The sequence below is a fragment of the Camellia sinensis genome, chromosome 12, assembly GCF_055761805.1.
Source record: "Camellia sinensis isolate YWXY chromosome 12, ASM5576180v1, whole genome shotgun sequence".
NCBI lineage: Eukaryota > Viridiplantae > Streptophyta > Magnoliopsida > Ericales > Theaceae > Camellia > Camellia sinensis.
In genome coordinates this window covers 159,970,159-159,990,488 of record NC_138972.1, presented here as the reverse complement: position 1 = coordinate 159,990,488, position 20,330 = coordinate 159,970,159, and the positions used below count along the sequence as shown (strand labels likewise).

At 43.1% G+C, this 20,330-nt stretch overlaps 1 pseudogene; it reads right to left on the bottom strand.

The window, feature by feature from the left end:
- LOC114305882 (G-type lectin S-receptor-like serine/threonine-protein kinase LECRK3) overlaps positions 1-20,330 on the bottom strand; it is a 47,902-nt pseudogene that overhangs the window by 17,894 nt on the left and 9,678 nt on the right.

Sequence of the window (20,330 nt, the reverse complement as noted above, 5' to 3'; positions counted from 1 at the left end):
GGAAACATGATATGGGCTTATACCAACATGAGTGAGCCTCAGCCACACTCACATAGGATGCCGGTGAATGAAAATGAGGTGCCTCAAAATGCGTGCACACGGGCACGCAAACCGAGGTGATGACAAAATGCGATGTAATGACATGAAAACATGATATGGGCTTATATCAACATGAGTGAGCCTCAACCACACTCACATAGGATGCCGGTGAATGAAAATGAAGTGCCTCGAAATGCGTGCACACGGGCACGCAAACCGAGGCAATGACGGAATGTGATGAAATGACATGAAAACATGATATGGGCTTATACCATCATGAGTGAGCCTTAGCCACACTCCCATAGGATGCCGGTGAATGAAAATGAGGTGCCTCGAAATGCGTGCACACGGGCACGCAAACCGAGGCAATGACGGAATGTGATGAAATGACATGAAAACATGATATGGGCTTATACCATCATTAGTGAGCCTCAGCCACACTCCCATAGGATGCCGGTGAATGAAAATGAGGTGCCTCGAAATGCGTGCACACGGGCACGCAAACCGAGGCAATGACAGAATGTGATGAAATGACATGGAAATGGCATGCAATCATTCTAATGGAATTTCAGCACTAAAATATGGGGGAAAACAGTCCCGAAATGAGGCGAAATGACATGAAATGCAAGGAATTGTCCCGAAATGCGAATTTAGGCACCCGAAATGGCCTATAGCTATGCCAAACATGCACAACATGGACATGCAATGCAAAGACAGAAGCTAGACAGTCCCAAAAAAGGCACTTTCATAGTTATAAACATGGCCAAACAGCAAGCATAGGTATGGCAAAAATGGCATGCAAGAATAGGGGCCAAAAGAGGGGTAATGAAGCAAGTGATATAAGCAAAACCCAAACTGAAAAATTTCCTTCTACAACATTGAAGAGGGACCAAAAATATGAATATTTATAGTATATGGAAGCCTCAAAATCAGTATACAAACATGATAGAAATGTGATGCAAAATGAGGCTCAAAAGTGGCTATAACATGAAGTATGCAAAATATTCACCAAATAGCCGAAGACCCTTAATAAAACATGTAGAATGGGCCAAAATAGGACTATTTCCAGAACTGTAAAATGGCCAAAAACAAAATCATGGTAGGCTAACTAAACATGCAAGAATGGGGAATAAAAGAGAGATATAACATGAAGTGACCTATGGAGGTCCCAAACCATGAAAGGACCTAAATGAAACATGAAGTATGGATCAGAATAAGCACTTTTTCAGAACTGTAAAATGGCCAAAAACAAAAGCATGGTAGGCTGCCATTGCATGCAAGAATAGGGAAGAAAAGAGGAGTATAAAGGTAGGTATAACATGGAAGTCCCAAATGGTATTGAGCCCTTCTTCAATGTTGAAGAGGGGCTCAAAATAAGCCTAATATCAGTTTACAACATGCTCAAAAACAGATTACTCATGGGCCAAAAATAGCATGCAAAATCATGACATATAAGAGGATCAATGAAGCAAGTGTATCATGGAGGGCTCAAACAGGGTTGAGCCCTTAATGAAAAGTGAAGATGAGCTCAAAAGAGGGCCCTTTTCAGTTAGGGCCGGAGCTTGAAACAAAAAGCAAGTGAGGCTTACAAATGGATCAAGAAAAGGGGTCAAAGAAGAGAAAGGTTACTCACCCTTGAAGACTAAGACTTTTGTTGCTTCTTGGATCAATTTGCAGCTTCTTTGGCCTTTGAGAAACCTTCCTTGTTGCTGGAAATGAGGTGGTGGTGGTAGAGCTTGGTGGCGTAGAAGAAATGGTGCTTAAGGACTTAAGGTTTTTCAAGGAAATGAGAGGTATAGAAATGGAGTTGTGTATGGAAGCTTGAAGATGAAGTTTTCTAACCTCAACAAAGGATATATCTTGCTTGCTATATAGGCCAACAAGGGGGTGTAAAGGTGGGGGAAAAGGAGACAAACTTTCCCCCACAAAATATCCCCCGGATAAAGATCTTTTCTGGGGGATAAAGCCTCACAGCTGTAAAGTGCACAGTGCAAGGAATACGGCCGGCCTGTTACTTTTGCTCCAGGTGGCCGGCCGGCCACACCCCCTAGCCGGCCGGCTAGGGGTCAAAAGGGTCAATCAGATTTTCTGGCCGGCCACCAACTGATGGTGCCCTCCTATGTGTGTACATCACAAATATGTGGTTCAAGGTTCGAGAAAAAAGGTTCAAGGGGTTCAACATTAGCCCGGAAGGAGGGGGTCAAAAGGGTCAAGTTGAATTAATGGCCGGCCATGAACTTTTAGGGTCCTCTCATGTGTGTACATCACAAATATGTGGTTCAAGGTTCGAGAAAAAGGGTTCAACGGGTTCAACATTAGCCCGGAAATGTGAAAAACGGGCGTCGGAGGGCGTCGGAGGATGTATAACTGGTTGCTACAAAAATTGCTGGCCTCTCACCCTTCAGTGACCTCCCCGGTGATAAAACAGAGGTACCTGCCAAAAATGAACGAAAACCGTTGCAAAACGAATGTTCGGGGACCAAAACACGCAGTTCGAGGTCCCGAAAATGGGCTGTTAAGCACCGAAAGTGGTATTCGGCCACGAAGTGGGTTTCTCAGCCCCCAGTGTCCCTCAAAAGGGAGTAGAAAGGAAGTATGCCAAAAATCAGAACAAACGGAGATGGTTAGGCGGTCCCGAACCGAGGCACACGGCCTGACGGCTCCGAAAATCGGGAACCGGACTCCGAAATGGGCAAAATGGCCTACGGCCACAAAATGTAGCCTACGGACATTGAGAGATGGTCTACAGGACCTCTCCCTCCCCTCAGGAAAAGAAACAGAGAAAACCGAGTCTGGTTCGCAAACCGAGACAAGGCACAGAAGAGGGTTCGGAAGTCCGGAGGCAGGGCTCACGGCCGCGACTCTGAAACTTCTGAACGAGCACATTATGCAACATCACCAAGCGCTCAATCGGTGACGTCTGAGTCTTAAGGTCGGTCAAAAATGGGGTGTCTACAAAGTGCAACAGAGAAACTAAAAAAAAAAAAAACCAACTAGCCCAGACATAATGTTGAGTAAATCTACCTTCTCAACATTAAAACAGCCCCCAAAGTTTCTAAAAGAAATTTAAGAATAGGAAGAAGAAATTCTCCCTGGTGAAGTCTCCTTCTGAGTTGAAAGGAATGGACACCCATCATCGAGTAAAATGGGTAGACGGCCAAATGCAGACTCTAAACATTCCCCGTAAGGTCAATACATAAGCAAGTAAGTAGGAGTTCTTAAATTAATGAGATATTATAGTGCCTACACATTTCACTCGCCAAAAAAGAAAAGAAAGGACATGAAACAAAATTACTTAATTGGCAAACCCATTGACCACATTTATTATTTTTTGGTGAAATAGCAGATGTTTGGACCGTTACACCTGAAGGTTCACATTATCCTATTGGGACCATTGAAGTTAAGTTTCTCAAATGAATCAATTTATAAGCTTTCTTTGGTGTGCAAAAATGATAGGGCTCCTAATTTTTGGAAGAGTACAAGTCATTCTTTGAGTTGCAAAATTCCCTTGCTTATATCTAATAATATCTTAAATAAACTTGTATAATGGGTAAGGTGACAATTTCAAAATTGTTTCTATGGAAGTATCATGGCTTGCAAATCTCAACATACCCAGGTTAATTTCTTTCTAAATATATAGATTGGCATCTAAGTGGTTGTCCGAAATCAAGCTCATCAGCTTGAATTTAGGATTTATGTCTAGAAATCAAACCCTATAGCAAGTGTAAGAAATCAACACAAAACCGTAGACCAAGTGTGAGAAATCAACACATAATGAACACAAAATTTGGAATTTTGAGTTAACAAATCAACACACAATTAAACAAAAAAAAAAATAAATAAATAAAATAAAGCCCTAGAGCAAGTGTGAGAAATGGGGAAATAGAGGAAGGAAGAGAGATATAGAGAGAAAGAGAGAGGCCGAGATGGACAGAGAGGGAGATAGACTGAGAGCAACAGATAGGAAGAGAGCTCGAGAGCGACAGAGAGAGAAAAATACCTGTGATTATGTGGCGGTGGCAATTTGCAAGTGGCGGTGGCGAAGTGCGACTGTGGCAAGCGCCAGTGGTGAACGCTGGTGGTGAGTGGGGGTGAGGTTTGATAGTATTTGAGACAGACGTGTGTGTGTGAGAGAGGAACAGAGCGTAAATATATTGGGCGCCAAAAATAATTTGTTTCCCTCAAAAACAAATAGTACAACCTTTAGTGACTAAATAAATTTTTGGTCGCCAAATAAAAATAAATAACGACTAAGTATTTTGCAGCCAAAAATTGAGTAAGTTTTTGGCGACTAAAACTTTAGTCGCCAAAGAGAAAAAATAATTTTTTTATTTTTGATTCGGCGACTAAATATTTTAGTAGCCAAAAGTAAATATACGGCGACTAAATTTTTTTTTGTTGTTGAAAGTAAGTTTTTGGTTACTAAAACTTTAGTCGCCAAAGAGAAAAAATAATTTTATTATTTTCCATTCGGCGACTAAATATTTTAGTAGCCAAAAGTCAATATACGGCGACTAAATCTTCTTTTTGTCGCTGAAAGTAAGCTTTTGTTGCTGAAAGTAATCTTCTTATTTTTGTTGCCAATACTAACATTTTTAGCGACTAAATTTTTTTTAGTCGCCAATAACGAATATACCTCGACTAAAAAAAATTAGTAACCAAATATTTTACTTTTGGCGACTAAAAAAAATGTTGGTCGCCAATTCCATAACTTTTGGCAACTAAATTTTCTTAGTCGCCAATTTTGGTCGCCGAAGGTGCATTTTTTTGTAGTGAATGCTCAGAATCGAAACTGCCTGTCTAAAAATCAATGATCGAAAATCCAAACATTAGACTGCCATAGAAGGCAAGAAACATGTATGATTTTATATATGCCACTAACATGTGGAATGCTTATTGGTAATGTATGTGAAGCACTCTTAATGCATACAAAAATATCAATACAATAATGCTAGGGACAAAATTTTTGACATAGAAAAATACCTAAGAAAACAATTAATGTGTGATATAGATTAAACTCTAGTATGATGAAGCCCATATTTAGAATCAATTTGGACAAAACATCAAGAAGAACTTTTTTCTTCTTCATTGAAGGAGCTAGCTACATCAAAGGCCTACTTTATCAATTGATAACAATGAGAAAGATTTATATGGCACTTAGAAAGGAAGTAGGACTAGGAGGAATTGGAATGTCTACAGTCCCCTTCTAGCATTAACAAAACTTTCTTCATTGAAGGACGGAGCAATGGCTCATCTTGAATGCACCAAAGGCCTGCTTTAACCATTCTTTCAAGTTTTCTCATGTCCACATCTTCACTACCCACCAGCTTATCAAGTTCCTTGGCCTGAAAGCAATCATAAACCCATTCTTCAAGGACAACTTCTTCCTCGGTAAAGCTCCACCAAACACTTTCGATAACATATGATCTCCAACAATATAACTCCAAAACTGTAAACATCTACTTTGACTGTTACTGGCAATTTCCAGTGCCACTCAGGCGCAACATAACACCTTGTTCCTCTAATCGTTGTGAAGGTTTTGTTTGGTTTGGCTTCAAAAGCTTTGCCAAGCCAAAGTGTCACGACCCCATTCCGCTCCTAGTAGAATGGTGCCATGATGGCCAGTAATCCGAGATTACCGAAGGCCAACTTACGAAGTTACACAAAATCAGAGTATACATATGGGGCTTACATGTGCGAAAGCAATAAATTTAAATCTAAATAGTCCACAAGAGCTGTGCATAGATCAAATGAAATGTCATACATAACGTGGTTTTACAACTTGAACACAAATAAAATAAATACACATTACATCTTGATCAAAAGACTTCTCAATCCGACATATAGAAAATGAGCTGCAACGACCAAGTCAAGAAGCATAATCTTCAAGATGCTACAAAATATGTATCCAAAACAAACTTGCAAATAATCATCTAGGCGTAACCGCCTTCTTGCTCGTCACCTACATATATATAAGGAGAGGGTGAGCTTCGATACTCAATGAATGATATTAGTAATAAAGGTTTGAATGAATGATATCCAAGATCTTTTCAAAACAATACATATAATAACTTGTATAACCAAGGGATGAACCAAGTTCATCTATCAAGTCTTTCAAAGCTTCAAGGGATTCTTACTAGCATCAATATAGTACAAGGGATGACATTCCGGACAAACAAGCCCACGCGAAAAACCGCCAGTGGCAAAACAAGGGTGCAGTCGCATTATAGTCCCCTAGCACTAAGGACTTTCAAAACAAGGGTGCAGTTGCATTATAGTCCCCTGGCACTAAGGACTTTCAAAACAAGGGTGCAATTGCATTATAGTCCCCTGGCACTAAGGACTTTCCAAAAATGTCATCAAAACAAATATAATACTTGATACAAAACTAGGGATAATCATTCATGCTTGATCAAATACTTTTCCAAAACGAAACAAAGCGTTATCAAAATTTTATAACATAACATTATTAAAAATACCACTTATATAGCTCTTCGGGTGGGGGGATTACAAGCAAGGATCCAAGGCCTACAAGCACATAATAAATCCCATTGAATGCATTTCAAGAAGACAAGAAGAGATGCTCAAGGATGGGTATGAAATGCATTCTTAAAACAAGTTTTTCCTGAGTGTGAATGTTCTCGGCATTTCTCTCAAAACTAGGTCAAGTCAAAGCAAACCATGCTTAAAGTTAAAACATTGTTTTTCATCTCAGGGAAAACATGCTGGGTACCAACCAGGTCTTAGCTGATGTCCCACACCCCTTGGCCGAGGTATGGTCCCAACGACCACATTCGAGGAAATGAAGTCGGGGAAAACCTGGGTTTCCCTTTGAAGAATATGAAGAACATGAATGCTAAAATCATAATTTCTTTATTCAAAATCTGAGATTTCATGAGATGAATTCGAAAACATGGACCTGGGTACCCATACTTGAAGGTCTTATGAAAACAAACACAAAAACATAGATCTTGATACAAACTTTCGAATCAAAACATGGTTTTCTTTCAAGAACATAAGAACATCATTTTCTCTTTCTAAAACCAAATTTCAAGCAATGCATTGCTCCTGAATCATGCTAGATCATGCAATTTAGTTGGATGAACATAAAGAACAACAAGACCAAAACAAGAATCTAACCTCAAAACACGAATCCAACGGTTCAAACTCTAAGGATCATGCTTGGAAATCAATTCTCACTCTAAGAACTTCTTCTTCTTCCTAGAGTTTCTCTCTCTACCATGCAAATATGACACAGAAAGATATGTTTTCTCCCACTGTCGGCTGACTTAACCCTCTGTTGGGGCACGTGGCACTACCGGATTGGGTTTCCTAAAAAAGGTGACTGAATGACAAGGCAAGAGCATGACAAAGGGTGTTCAACAAGTAAGGTGACATGGGCACTCCGGCAGGTAAGGACCTCAGATTGGGACAAGGCTTCGGCAAGTAAGGTCTCAATGATCTCGGCTAGGAAGGTTAACACTTGGCCTAGCTGTGCCACACCTCGACCTAGATGTGCCACACCTCGGTCTAGATCATACCAGTCCAGGAACAAGATCACCAGGTGCAGGGATCAAAGATCTAAAATACCTAAAGAATAACATCTCGGCTTAGATGATACATATCTCAGCCTCGGCGATGTACACCTCGGCCTAAATGATGACATCTCGGCCAATATGCCCTGGTGAAGGTGGAGGTCAGCCAAAGTGGTTCCAAGATGGTCCTAGGTGTAAAAGGTCCAAAGGCGTGACCTAGGCTTAAGATGACCTCGGCTACACACACCAAGCAAGGGGCAAAACGAACAAACAATACTCAAGTCAAAATACATAGGTACAAAACAAAACGGAAACCTTACTTTAGGCAAAACAAATCAAAACCACAAGTGCAAACTTAACAAAACAAAACATGTAGATGCACATAAGCATGACTAAGACGAGGATAAGGGTCACTACAGTCTACCCTCCTTAAAGAAGTTTGGTTGCCAAACTTAAGTTAACTTGCCCTGAAAATAACTCCCGATGTTGGATTTTCATTTCTTCTTCCATTTCCCATGTAGCATCCTTGCCATAATGCTCTTTCCATTCAACTTTCACAATTGGTATTGACTTGTTCCTCAACTGCTTCACTTGCCTATCAAGAATCCGTATCGGCTTCTGCTCGTAACCCAAATCTTCATTAATCACAATCCTGAAATGATCAATCACATGTAATGGATCCCGAATATACTTCCTCAACATCGAAATGTGAAACACATTGTGGACTTGACTTAATTCTGGCAGCAAAGCAAGTTTGTAAGCAACTGGGTTAACTCTTTCAAGGATTTCAAACGGTCCAATATAACGAGGTGCTAATTTACCCTTCTTCCCAAATCTTGAAACTCCCTTCATCGGCGAAATCTTCAGGAATACATGATCCCCAACTTCAAATTCTAACTCTCTTCTCCTCTGGTCGACGTAACTCTTCTGTCGACTCTGAGTAGTCCTAATTCTTTGTCGGATAAGTTTAATCTTCTTGGTTGTCACTTGAATCAGTTCGGGACCGATTAAAGCTTTGTCTCCTACTTCGGTCCAACATATCGGCGATCTGCACTTCCTTCCATACAAAGCTTCATATGGCGCCATGCCAATGCTAGTTTGAAAACTGTTGTTGTAAGCAAATTCTAACAATGGAAAATGCACTTCCCAACTTCCCTTGAAGTCCAATACACATAGTCTGAGCATATCTTCAAGTGTCTGAATTGTTCTCTCTATTTGCCTATCGGTCTGGGGATGAAAAGCTGTGCTAAATCTCAACTCGGTTCCCAAAGCTCCTTGTAGACTCTGCCAAAATCTAAAAACAAACTTTGGATCTCGGTCAGACACAATGGACATCGGTCCTCCATGAAGTCTAATGATCTCATTCATATACAACAAAGGGAGTTGATCGGCATTAAAGGTAGTCTTAACAGGCAAGAAGTGTGCCGACTTAGTTAGTCTATCAACTACAACCCAAATTGAGTCCATACCCCTCTGTGTCCTCGGCAAACCAACCACAAAATCCATGGAGATGTGTTCCCATTTCCACTCGGGAATTGACAAGGGTTGAAGAAGTCCTGCTGGCCTCTGATGCTCTGCTTTCACTTGTTGACAATATAGGCAGTAGGATATGAACTCGGCTATTTCTCTTTTCATATTTGGCCACCAAAAAGTTTGTTTCACATCTTGGTACATCTTCGTATTTCTTGGATGAACGAAAAATTTGGAACCATGAGCTTCCTGTAAAATTCTTCTTTTCAACTCGGGGACATCGGCCACGCACAATCTTCCTTCAAACCTAAGTACCTGATTCTCAATGGCGTACCCTGACCTCGGCTTGGTGACAAATTCATCAATCACCCTTTTTAAGATTTCGTCCTCCATCTACCTGGTCTTCACTTCCTCAATAATAGTCGGCTCCATTGAAATCATTGCTAAACATGCCAAACTCCCAACTAATTTCCTGCTTAAAGCGTCGGCCACTGGGTTTGCTTTACCCGGATGGTACTGAATCTGCATATCGTAGTCTTTCAATAACTTAAGCCACCTTCTTTGCCTCATATTTAATTCCTTCTGGGTGAACTAGTACTTCAAACTCTTGTGATCTGTGAAAACTTGGCAAGAAGCTCCATACAAGTAATGATGCCAAATCTTCAAAGCAAACACCACGGCTGCTAGCTCTAAATCATGGGTAGGATAGTTCTTCTCATGGGGTTTGAATTGACGAGATGCATATGCTATGACTTTACCCCCTTGCATTAATATACAACCCAAACCCTTATGTGATGCATCACTATAAATCTGAAATTCCTCATTACTTAACGGTAGCACAAGAACTGGTGCAGTCACTAACCTCGTCTTGAGTTCCTGGAAGGCTGCTTCTCTACCCTCGGTCCATTCGTATGTCGCTCCTTTTTAAGTCAATTGTGTCAATGGTACTGCAATCTTCGAGAAGTCCTTCACAAACTTCCTATAATAACCTGCCAAACCCAGAAAACTACGAACCTCAGATACATTAGTCGGCCTTGGCCAATTTACAATGGCTTCAACATTGCTAGGATCAACTGAAATACCTTCTCCATTAATCACATGCCCAAAAAATGAAATGCTGGAAAGCCAAAACTCACACTTGCTAAGCTTGGCATACAACTTCCTATCCCTCAAAATCTTTAAGGCAAGTCTCAGATGCTTCTCATGCTCAACTTCACTCTGGGAATAGATCAATATATCGTCGATGAAGACAACCACAAACTCATCTAGGTAAGGCTTAAAGACTCTATTCATCAAGTCTATGAATGCTGCAGGAGCATTAGTCACTCCAAAAGGCATTACCAAAAATTCGTAATGGCCATACCTGGTCTGAAAAGTAGTCTTCTCAACATCTTCGGCTTTAACCTTGAGCTGATGGTAGCCTGACCTAAGATCAATTTTAGAAAAGACTCGTGCTCCTTGTAGTTAATCAAGCAAATCATCAATCCTCGGCAACGGGTACTTATTCTTAATGGTTACTTTGTTCAGTTCTCTGTAATCAATGCAAAGACGAAGTGTACCATCCTTTTTCTTAACAAATGGAACTGGTGCTCCCCAATGTGAAGTGCTCGGCCTAATGAAGCCCTTATCTAACAGCTCTTGTAATTGCAGCTTTAACTCTTTAAGTTCGGCTGGGGCCATTCTATAGGGTGTTTTGGAGACAGGCTGGGTTCCCGTCATAACGTCAACAATAAAGTCTACTTCTCTATCGACTAAGTGGCCAGGCAATTCATTTGGAAAGACGTCGAGGAATTCATTGACAATTGGGATATCGGCCATTTCGACGTTTCCATTCGGATTACTTAGTACACTACACAGATAACCTCGGCACCCTTTTTGGATTAACTTCTAAGCTTTCATGGATGAGATCAAGTAAGGTGGGGGTAGTACTCCCTTACCACGAAATGTAACCTCGGCTTGGTTTGGGGGTTTCAGTACGACACTTTTGGAAACACAATTAATGGATGCATGGTTTTTCACTAACCAGTCCATTCCCAATATAACATCAAAATGAGTTATGTCCAATGGCATCAAATCAACTAATAATTCAACATTCTCAATAATAACAACACATGCTCTATAAATGGATGCAATAGTCATAGTTCTTCTAGACAGAGTAGACACAGATAACACATAACCTAGAGGTTCCAGTTCTTTATTTAACTTTTCGACAAATTTAACAGATACAAATGAATGCGTAGAACCCGAATCAATCAATATATATGCATCTTGAGAGCAAATTGGAAGGGTACCTGACACTACTGTCTCGGCACTCTGGGTGTCTCCTGGCACTAATGCAAAAACTCTGCCCTGCCTCGCCTGTGTCCTTCCGACATTGTTTTTCTGTGCAGAGCCCGAAGTGTTCTCATTCTTCTTTCTGTCGTTAGCCTTTGTCTTCGGGTAGTCCTTCACACGATGACCTACCTCTCCACATTCAAAGCAAGCTCCTGACGCCCAACAATAGACTCCGAAATGTGGCTTCCCACAACTTGCACACGTCGGCTTAGTATCACCTCCTTGATTTGAGTTGCTAGAACTGCCCATATTCGCCTTCTTTTTGGCATTAAACGGTACTCAGCGATTCTCGCAGTTTTATCTCTTCCTCTGGCTCTTTGCTGAACTCTGGTATCGGTTCAAGTTAGCTTCTGCTAGAATGGCCTTGTCTAACACTTCGGCGTAAGTCAGCATGTTGAACATGTTAACTCAATCTTGTATCGGTCCAGGCAGTCCACTTTCAAACTTCCAAGCTTTTCTATATTCATCATTAACCATATGAGGCGCATACCTCGCCAACTCGGTAAAAGCACGGTCGTATTCTGCCACTGTCTTGTTGCCTTGCGTCAGAGTCTGGAACTCTGTGGTCTTGCGATCCGGACGCTAAGGGAAAAATGCTTGTTATAGAACAATTCCAAAAATCTAGCCCAAGTCAACCCTGGGTTACCTTCTCGAATCATCATCCACCATATTCGAGCATCGTCGTCCAACGTGAATGCTGCCAATGACACCTTCTGGGCGTCGGTGCTGGGAAAAATCTCGAACAACTTCTCCATTTCTAAGACCCATGCTTCGGCTTTCATTGGCTCTATACCCCCTTGGAATCTTGGCGGGTTCATCTTCTTGAACTCTTTGATTAAGGTTATCGTATTGATCCCATATAAAGCTTGTTGTGGAGGCGCTTGCAGCACTGGAGGAGGTGGAGGTGGAGGCGGAGCTGCATGTCGGCTGTTTGTCTGCTCGTCCTGAGTAGAGGTGGTGCTAGTGTCTTGCGGCCTAGGTTGTCCCAACTCACAGACCAACCTTTGACCAATCTTTCTAATCTGTCCAATCTGCCCTCAGAATGATCTCGGCCAACCGGAGGTCTACCCCTTCTCATGATGCTAGGAGTATGCAAAATATGACTTTAAAACAAAATGAGCAAATAAACATGTATGCAAGTAACAAATAATTATGCCGAGATGATGCACACCTTGTCAAGTAGCAAGCAATATGATGCAATCCTAACATCATTCTAAGGGACATCCTATGCTCTTTAAGACTCAAAGTGTGTGAATAAATGTACCATAAGGAACCCGTGCTCTGATACCAATTTGTCACGACCCCATTCCACCCCTAGTAGAATGGTGTCATGACGGCCAGTAATCCGAGATTACCGAAGGCCAACTTACAAATTTATACAAAATTAGAGTATACATATGGGGCTTACATGTGCGGAAGTAATAAATTTAAATCTAAATAGTTCACAAGAGTTGTGCATAGATCAAATGAAATGTCATACATAACCTGGTTTTATAACTTGAATACAAATAAAATAAATACATATTACATCTTGATCAAAAGGCTTCTCAAGCCGACATATACAAAACGAGCTGCAATGACCAAGTCAAGAAGCATAATCTTCAAGATGCTACAAAATATGTAACCAAAGCAAACTTGCAAATAATCATCTAGGCGTCACCGCCTTCTTGCTCGTCACCTACATATATGTACGGGGAGGAAATAATTCTCCTCGTATAATCCTGTTGACCAAGTCCACGCTCCTCCGTACGACGTCGCTTTGTCACCTGAGAACACAAACGTGAGCTAGCCGGCGGGTGTGTGCCGGAAACCTCTCCGATGCCTAAGTTAGAAAACTTGACAAATAGACAAAGCTCTAAGTTCTCAGAAAGATTGTGTTCAATTACCTCCTCCAAGGTGATGCCTGTGAGCTTTTATAAGTTTCCCGTGGCACAATCCTAGTAGGACTTGTACTTCTCCATGCAGAGTCCTCCTAGGATTCATTCTTCTAAGGATAATGCTTATCCTTTTACACCCTCCCCCACTGCTTAAACCAAGTGGGATGGTTTTCTTTATGGCCGAACTTCCATTTGACCGAAGTAAAATTGGCTATACCGAGCCACAGAGGGCCGAACTATCCTTAACTCGGTCTTCTCCTCCAACTCCTTACTTCGGCTGCCCTATTCAACCTTGATGTGCTTAGTTCAAACTTCCAAGTAACAAGTTCTGACCGACCTAACCATTGTAAGTCACGACCGGACTAATTCCGACACCGGCCTTCCCAGAACATACTGCGACCGGACTAACTGAGACCGGCCCAACTGTGAGTTGCCTCCAGACCGGAGTAGTTTTACTCTTCCTTGGACCGAAGTAACTATCTCTTCTTGAGCCGGAGTAATCTCACCTCCTTGGGCCGGAGTGAGTCAACATCTCCTCAGAACCGGAGTAAATCTATCGTTCTTGACCGGAGTAACTCTAACAGCTTGAGCCGGAGTGCCTTTAATCTCTCCTGGGCCGGAATACCCTTTACGGCCTTTTTTACTCAGTCCTTCGCGTTTTGGGCCTCAAAGCCCAACTCGCAGCTCGGCCCAATTTTTCCCAAAAATTACCCTCTCAATTGCCCCTTAATTCCATCTGCGCAGCATGATTGGGATTATCAGTCTACTGGCCGAGCTAGAGTTTATTAAGCCTTTCCAGCCGAGCTAAAAACCCTTTAGCCTCTCCAGCCGAGCGAATTACCCTCAGGCTCTCCAACCGAGCTAATTTTACCTCGGGTATTACTATGTCCGGTCAAAACGTCCCTTCAATCACAGCGACTGTAACGCTTCCCATTCCAGTGACACGTGGCAAGCTCTGATAAGCTGCGGCCAACTGTCATGCCGCCCTTCAGAAATTTTGTACTGTTCCCGCCTCTTTTTGCCGCCTTTTTCTCTCCCTTCTTTCACAAAACATCCTTTCCACTTCTGAATCATTCACCTGCATCTTCCTTCTCTCTCTGTCTTCATCTTCTTTCTGTGCCTCTACTTCCATACTCAAGCTGGTGTTCTTGCTGCCACCGTTTCCGACTCCAGTCTTCTGCTTCATCTTTTCCTGGTAAGCAATCCTTTTTCCTTTCCTTCGTTTTGCTTTCATATTCTGTTTTCCATGCTCTGCTTGCTTTTGCAAAACATTTTTCTTCCAGCTCTAATTTACTTTAGTACTTTCATGGCAAAAAATCAGTAAAGCCCGTGACTATATATCATATACCCTAGAGAAAACTCGATTTTGATCCAGAATCACGTCCCAACCGAACTAGGATACTGTTTGTGTTGTGTATGTAGATAGATTCAGAGAATGACCGAACTAGAACTTGTAGGAATATCAGTAGTTTCTTCTGAACCACTCTAGCCAAGCTAAGATCACCGAACAAACGAGCACATACCGAACTAGGTACTTCGGTCCATAACCGGGCTAAGCTTTTGGGGCCCAGCCGACTTTCTTGGTTCTTAAACCGAAGTAACTTTCCTCATACTGCAACCGACTTAGGCCTTGGGGCTAAACCAGCTCTCTTAGTCTTTTAGACCGAACTCAGAAAGCTGCCCCTAGACGTTAAACCGGTCTACCGAGCAAACTGCTCAAGCCGATCTGCCAAACCTTTAGATGAACCGAAATAGAACCAGCCAATTGAGGCCGAAGTAGGGCTCTTATACCTTGCTTTTAAATTGTAGCACGGTCCACTGATCAGTGCTTTAACCCCCTGTTTTTTACTTTGCAGACTTAGGTTACCCAGGCACTCCTGCGTGTGCTCAACCGAGCTTCTGAGCACGATTTTTGCGCCGAGATAACTTATCCATAACTTATACAACAAATGGGTAAGTATAGGTATTTAGTTGAGACCCCTGGTGGGATGGCCGAATTCAGGAAGGACTATAACATTCCGGATGACGTCCATTTGACTTTGGCCGAAAAAGACATCACACCCTGGGATAACGAAGGCTTCGTCCCCTTTACTCTTCAATCCATAATAGAAACCGGACTACGGTTTCCCGTACAACCGTTGATCTGCGAATTCATTAGGCAAACTAGGTTATGCCCCACCCAACTGTCCACCAATACATACCGAATCATTATGGGAATAGCCGCACTAAACCACCAAACCGGTTTAAACCTCGGCCTTGCCGAAATATTCCATCAATATTCCATCGGCTCGAAAGATGCTGGATGGGTCTATTACCTTAGGATCCGCCGCCGCCGAGAGAAGATTGTCAAGTACACACCGGACAAAGACCTTAATGATGATGACTTCTTCTGGGTCTCTGGGAATTTTGAGGATTTTCAAGCCCAAATTCCTGGCCGACCTATAAATTGGAAAATGGGAGAGCCTGGTAATTTAACTTCGGTCTTGTTCTTTGTTTGTTATCTCGGTTTTTTAATCTATTGACCGAACTAACACTTCTTCTTTTTTGCAGATTTCGCCCACCTCCATTCTCTATACAGCTATCCCAACCTTGCGGTTTTGCGAGCCGCACTACGGATTAAAGAACGAGGTTGGGCCAAGCTTCTGAATTTTGAACCGACCTACCGGTATAGTGGTCGCCGAAAAGCAAGAGTGATTGACTTCCTTCTTGAAGAAGCACCTGAACCGGACCCATCCTTGCCCGAGATAAGACTTGTTCCACTAACCGCAGAAGAAGAGATGGCGAAAAGGAGCAGAGTTAGGGCCCTTCTCACCGAAACAACTAGGCCCGAAGTAACCCCACCCCGTCAATCGCAGCCTGCTGTTGTGGCCCTCCCTTCTCAGCAGCCATCCTCCTTACGCCGAACCAAACGTGCCCGAACTTCCGAAACCGAACAGGTTTTGGTCGATGAAGAACCTGCTATTCAGCCGAGCTTACCACCAAGCCCCCAACCGGTGTCTTCCGACCGAACCATCGGCTACTGGGCACCGAAACTAACTTTCAACGACCGAGAAATTCTAGACACAGACTCGGTTGTTGCTGAGAAAGACCACCTGTTGGCCATCAATCTGGCCAAGAGCGTGTGTCTGCCCAAAGATATGGAGCATCACCAAAAACAGTTGACCACCGAGCTGAAGTCCATCTGGTCTGCTACTAAATCTATGATTCTGGTTAGTAACTTCGGTCGCTTTTCTGTTTATTTTTCTTTTTCTTTTCAACTTTTTCTTCGGCTTAAAGGGAAGTTGTTGCTTTGTCAGGCCATTCAGAAAAACCAAATCACCCACAGGAAAGTGCTAGAGCTGAGGAAAGTGACTAGGCAAGCAGCGGCAGAAGCAGAGGCGAAGTCGGCCGAACTGGAAGAGGCCAGAAAGGAAATGGCCGAACTCCGAGGCGAGGTCGGCCGACTGACCGGAATGGTTAGTTCGGCCGAAGCTGAAAAACAAAAGACTGCCATTGTTCTGAAGGACAAGTACTTGCGTGAGCTGGTGAAGCTCGAAAGAAAGAAAGATGCCGAAATAAAGGAGAAGGTGAAGGAGGCTGACAAACAAGGCTTCAAGAGGGCAGAGGATGCTTACGCCAAACAATGCGATGCTGCCAAGGAGCTGTTCTTTAAGTGCGGCTGGAGGGGGGCCGTTGAGACGCTCGGTCATGATCCTCAGACCGAGGTTTTCAACCCTCCAGCCTACTTTATACCGAACTCCCTGATGGAGTATGCCAAGGCCATGCAACAGCAGTTCCTTGAGGGCTCTGACGATGAAGATTCTGATGAAGACACTGCCCCTGAGGATACTTCGGTTGCGAATGCAGGTCAGGTAGTTCGGTCGGAGCCCATGGTGGAAGATCTAACTATTGATCAACCAAGTGAAACCGTGGCTCCGGCCGAAACCATTCTTCCTTCTGAAAACGACCCTGCGCCAGAAACCGGTCTTCGGGTTGACGCCGATGCTGCCTTTGACGCCGAGATTGAAGATCTTTTTTCTTGACTCTGTACTTTTTCTTTTGTTATTTCGTCTTTGTAACCGGGCTACGCCCCCTCTTGTACTTACTTTTTTAATGAATGGAAATTTTGCGCAACTCTTATTCCGGTCTTGATGCGTATGCTTGCACTTGTGATGTCTTCTAATTACTTCGACTGTTATTACGGTTTAGGCTGGTTAAAATATGCTTACTAGCCAACCACTCCTTAGCCGATATGATTACTTCGGCTGAGGAGTACCAAGTGTTGGTTTATTCCAGCCAACCACTCTTCAGCCATGTACTTACCTCGGCTGAAGAGTAACTAGAGTTGGTTTATTCCAGCCAACCACTCTTCAGCCATACACTTACTACGGCTGAAGAGTAACTAGAGTTGGTTTATTCCAGCCAACCACTCTTCAGCCTTGCACTTACTTCGGCTGAAGAGTAACTAGAGTTGGTTTATTCCAGCCAACCACTCTTCAGCCATACACTTACTTCGGCTGAAGAGTAACTAGAGTTGGTTTGTTCCAGCCAACCACTCTTCAGCCATGCACTTACTTCGGCTGAAGAGTAACAGTTGTTGGTTTATTCCAGCCAACCACTCTTCAGCCATGCACTTACTTCGGCTGAAGAGTAACTAGAGTTGGTTTATTCCAGCCAACCACTCTTCAGCCTTGCACTTACTTCGGCTGAAGAGTAACTAGAGTTGGTTTATTCCAGCCAACCACTCTTCAGCCATACACTTACTTCGGCTGAAGAGTAACAAGTGTTGGTTTATTCCAGCCAACTATTGGAGTTAGTTTTTCCAGCTAACTTATAGTATTTGGTTATTCCGACCAAATGTCCTGTAGCCTGGATCCTTATCCTGGGCTTAGGAAGGGTGTTGGTGTAATCCAGCCAACCTCTAAGTTAGTTTTTCCAGCTAACTTAGAATAGAATACTTGTAATGCACTTAAGTCTTGAAAGTTTAACTTTTACAAAGAATAATTTGTGCTGAAAAGAATTTCTCATTTTATTGAAGGAAGAGAAAAGTACATAAGCTAAAAGTAAAATAACTTGAGATTGGCCGTATTCCATGGCCTAGGGATTGCCTTGCCATCCTTGTCTTCTAGGTGATATGCCCCTTTGCCAGCTAACCCCACCACCTTGTAAGGACCTTCCCAATTTGGGCCTAACTTGCCGTCTCCTGGGACCAAGGTGTTTCCCATTACTTTGCGTAGTACCCAATCCCCAATCTTGAATTGTCTTGGATGCACCTTTTTGCTGTATTTTCTGATTAACTCTCGTTGGTATGAGGCGATGTGGACTAGCGCTCTTTCTCTTCTTTCTTCTGCAAGGTCGAGTTCTAAGGCTATGGCTTCTCCATTTAAGTTTGGATCAAAATTTTCGCTTCGAATTGTGGGGAGGCCAACTTCTAGTGGGATCACTGCTTCCATGCCATAGGCTAAGGAAAATGGTGTTTCTCCAGTTGATCGCCGAGGTGTGGTGCGGTAAGCCCATAAGACGTGAGGAAGTTCATCCGCCCACTTGCCTTTTGCTTTCTCTAGCCTTTTCTTTAGTCCATCCAAAACGACTTTATTTGATGCTTCAGCCTGCCCATTTGCTTGAGGATAAGCCGGTGTGGAATTGTAGAACTCTATCTTGTATTCTTCACAAAAGCTTCTGAAGATTCTGCCGTCGAACTGAGTTCCATTGTCTGAGATCAGTGCTTTTGGTATGCCAAACCGAGTGATAATATTTTGCCAAACAAACTTCTTCACATCTTTTTCTTTGATTGATGCCAATGCTTCTGCTTCCACCCACTTTGTGAAGTAGTCTGTTGCTGCGAGAAAGAATTTTCTGCCTCCGGGTGCTGTTGGCAGTGGTCCTACTATGTCTAAGCCCCACATTGCGAAAGGCCATGGGCTAGTTAAGGGTAGCAGTTCTCTTGCCGGTTGATGTATTTGGTGTGCAAATTTCTGGCATTTTTCACACTTCTTCACATATTTCTCTGAGTCTGCTTGCATATATGGCCACCAATATCCTTGTGAAATAGCCCTGTAGGCGAGCGACCTTCCCCCTTGATGACTTCCACATACCCCTTCATGTATTTCGAACAGGAAGGCTTCTACTTTGCTGGGATGAACGCACTTGAGGTAAGGCCCAGAGAACGACTTCTTGTATAATGCCAAAGATGGAGATAGCCAAAACCGCTGCGACTTTGCCCATATTCTGTTGGCTTCTTTTTTCTCTTCTGGTAGGATGCCGTCTTTCAAGAACAGGATGATGGGATCCATCCAAGAAGGGCCTAATTCTGCGCAACATATTTCTTCTGCTTCGGGGTCTTCTATGCTTGGTCTTGGTAAGAATTCGATGAGTAATGGATGAGGGATTGATGTATCTGCCATTGAGGCCAGGCCTGCTAGCTCATCCGCTCGGCTGTTTTCCTCCCTGCCAATTTGTTCTATCCTTACCACATCAAACTTCTTGATCTCCGTTCTGACTAACTCTTGGTATTTGGCCATTCTGTCATCCTTTGCTTCGTATTCGCCAGAAATTTGGTTTACCACCAGCAGAGAGTCACTGTATATCATTAGTTCGGTTGCTTTCATGAAGTGTGCTGACTTGAGTCCTACGAGAAGCGCCTCATACTCCGCTTCATTGTTGGATGCTGGGAAGCCAAGGTTGATTGCTTGTTCTACAACCAGGCCGTCTGGAGAGATGAGGACTATGCCAAGCCCTGCACCATGTCGGTTGGATGCTCCATCCACAAAGAGCTTCCACATCTCTCCAACGAATAGTTTCCAGCAAGTGGAAGGATCAGACGATGTCGTGAGGTCAAGAATGGTGTTTTCTTCAAAGTCCAGGTTGGCTGTCTGCCCTTCGTCCTCTGTTTGAACTGCTGGTGAGCCTTTGTTTGGCTCTTCCTTGTTGTCCTTAGTATGGTCTGCCTTTGTGCTTGATGGACTACCTTCCACTAGGGGTTGCGCTATTCCGGCGTCAACTTCCGTCCCTGGTTCGGTTGATGGACTACCTTCCACTAGGGGTTGCGCTATTCCGGCGCCAACTTCCGTCCCTAGTTCGGTTGAGTCAGTCAGGT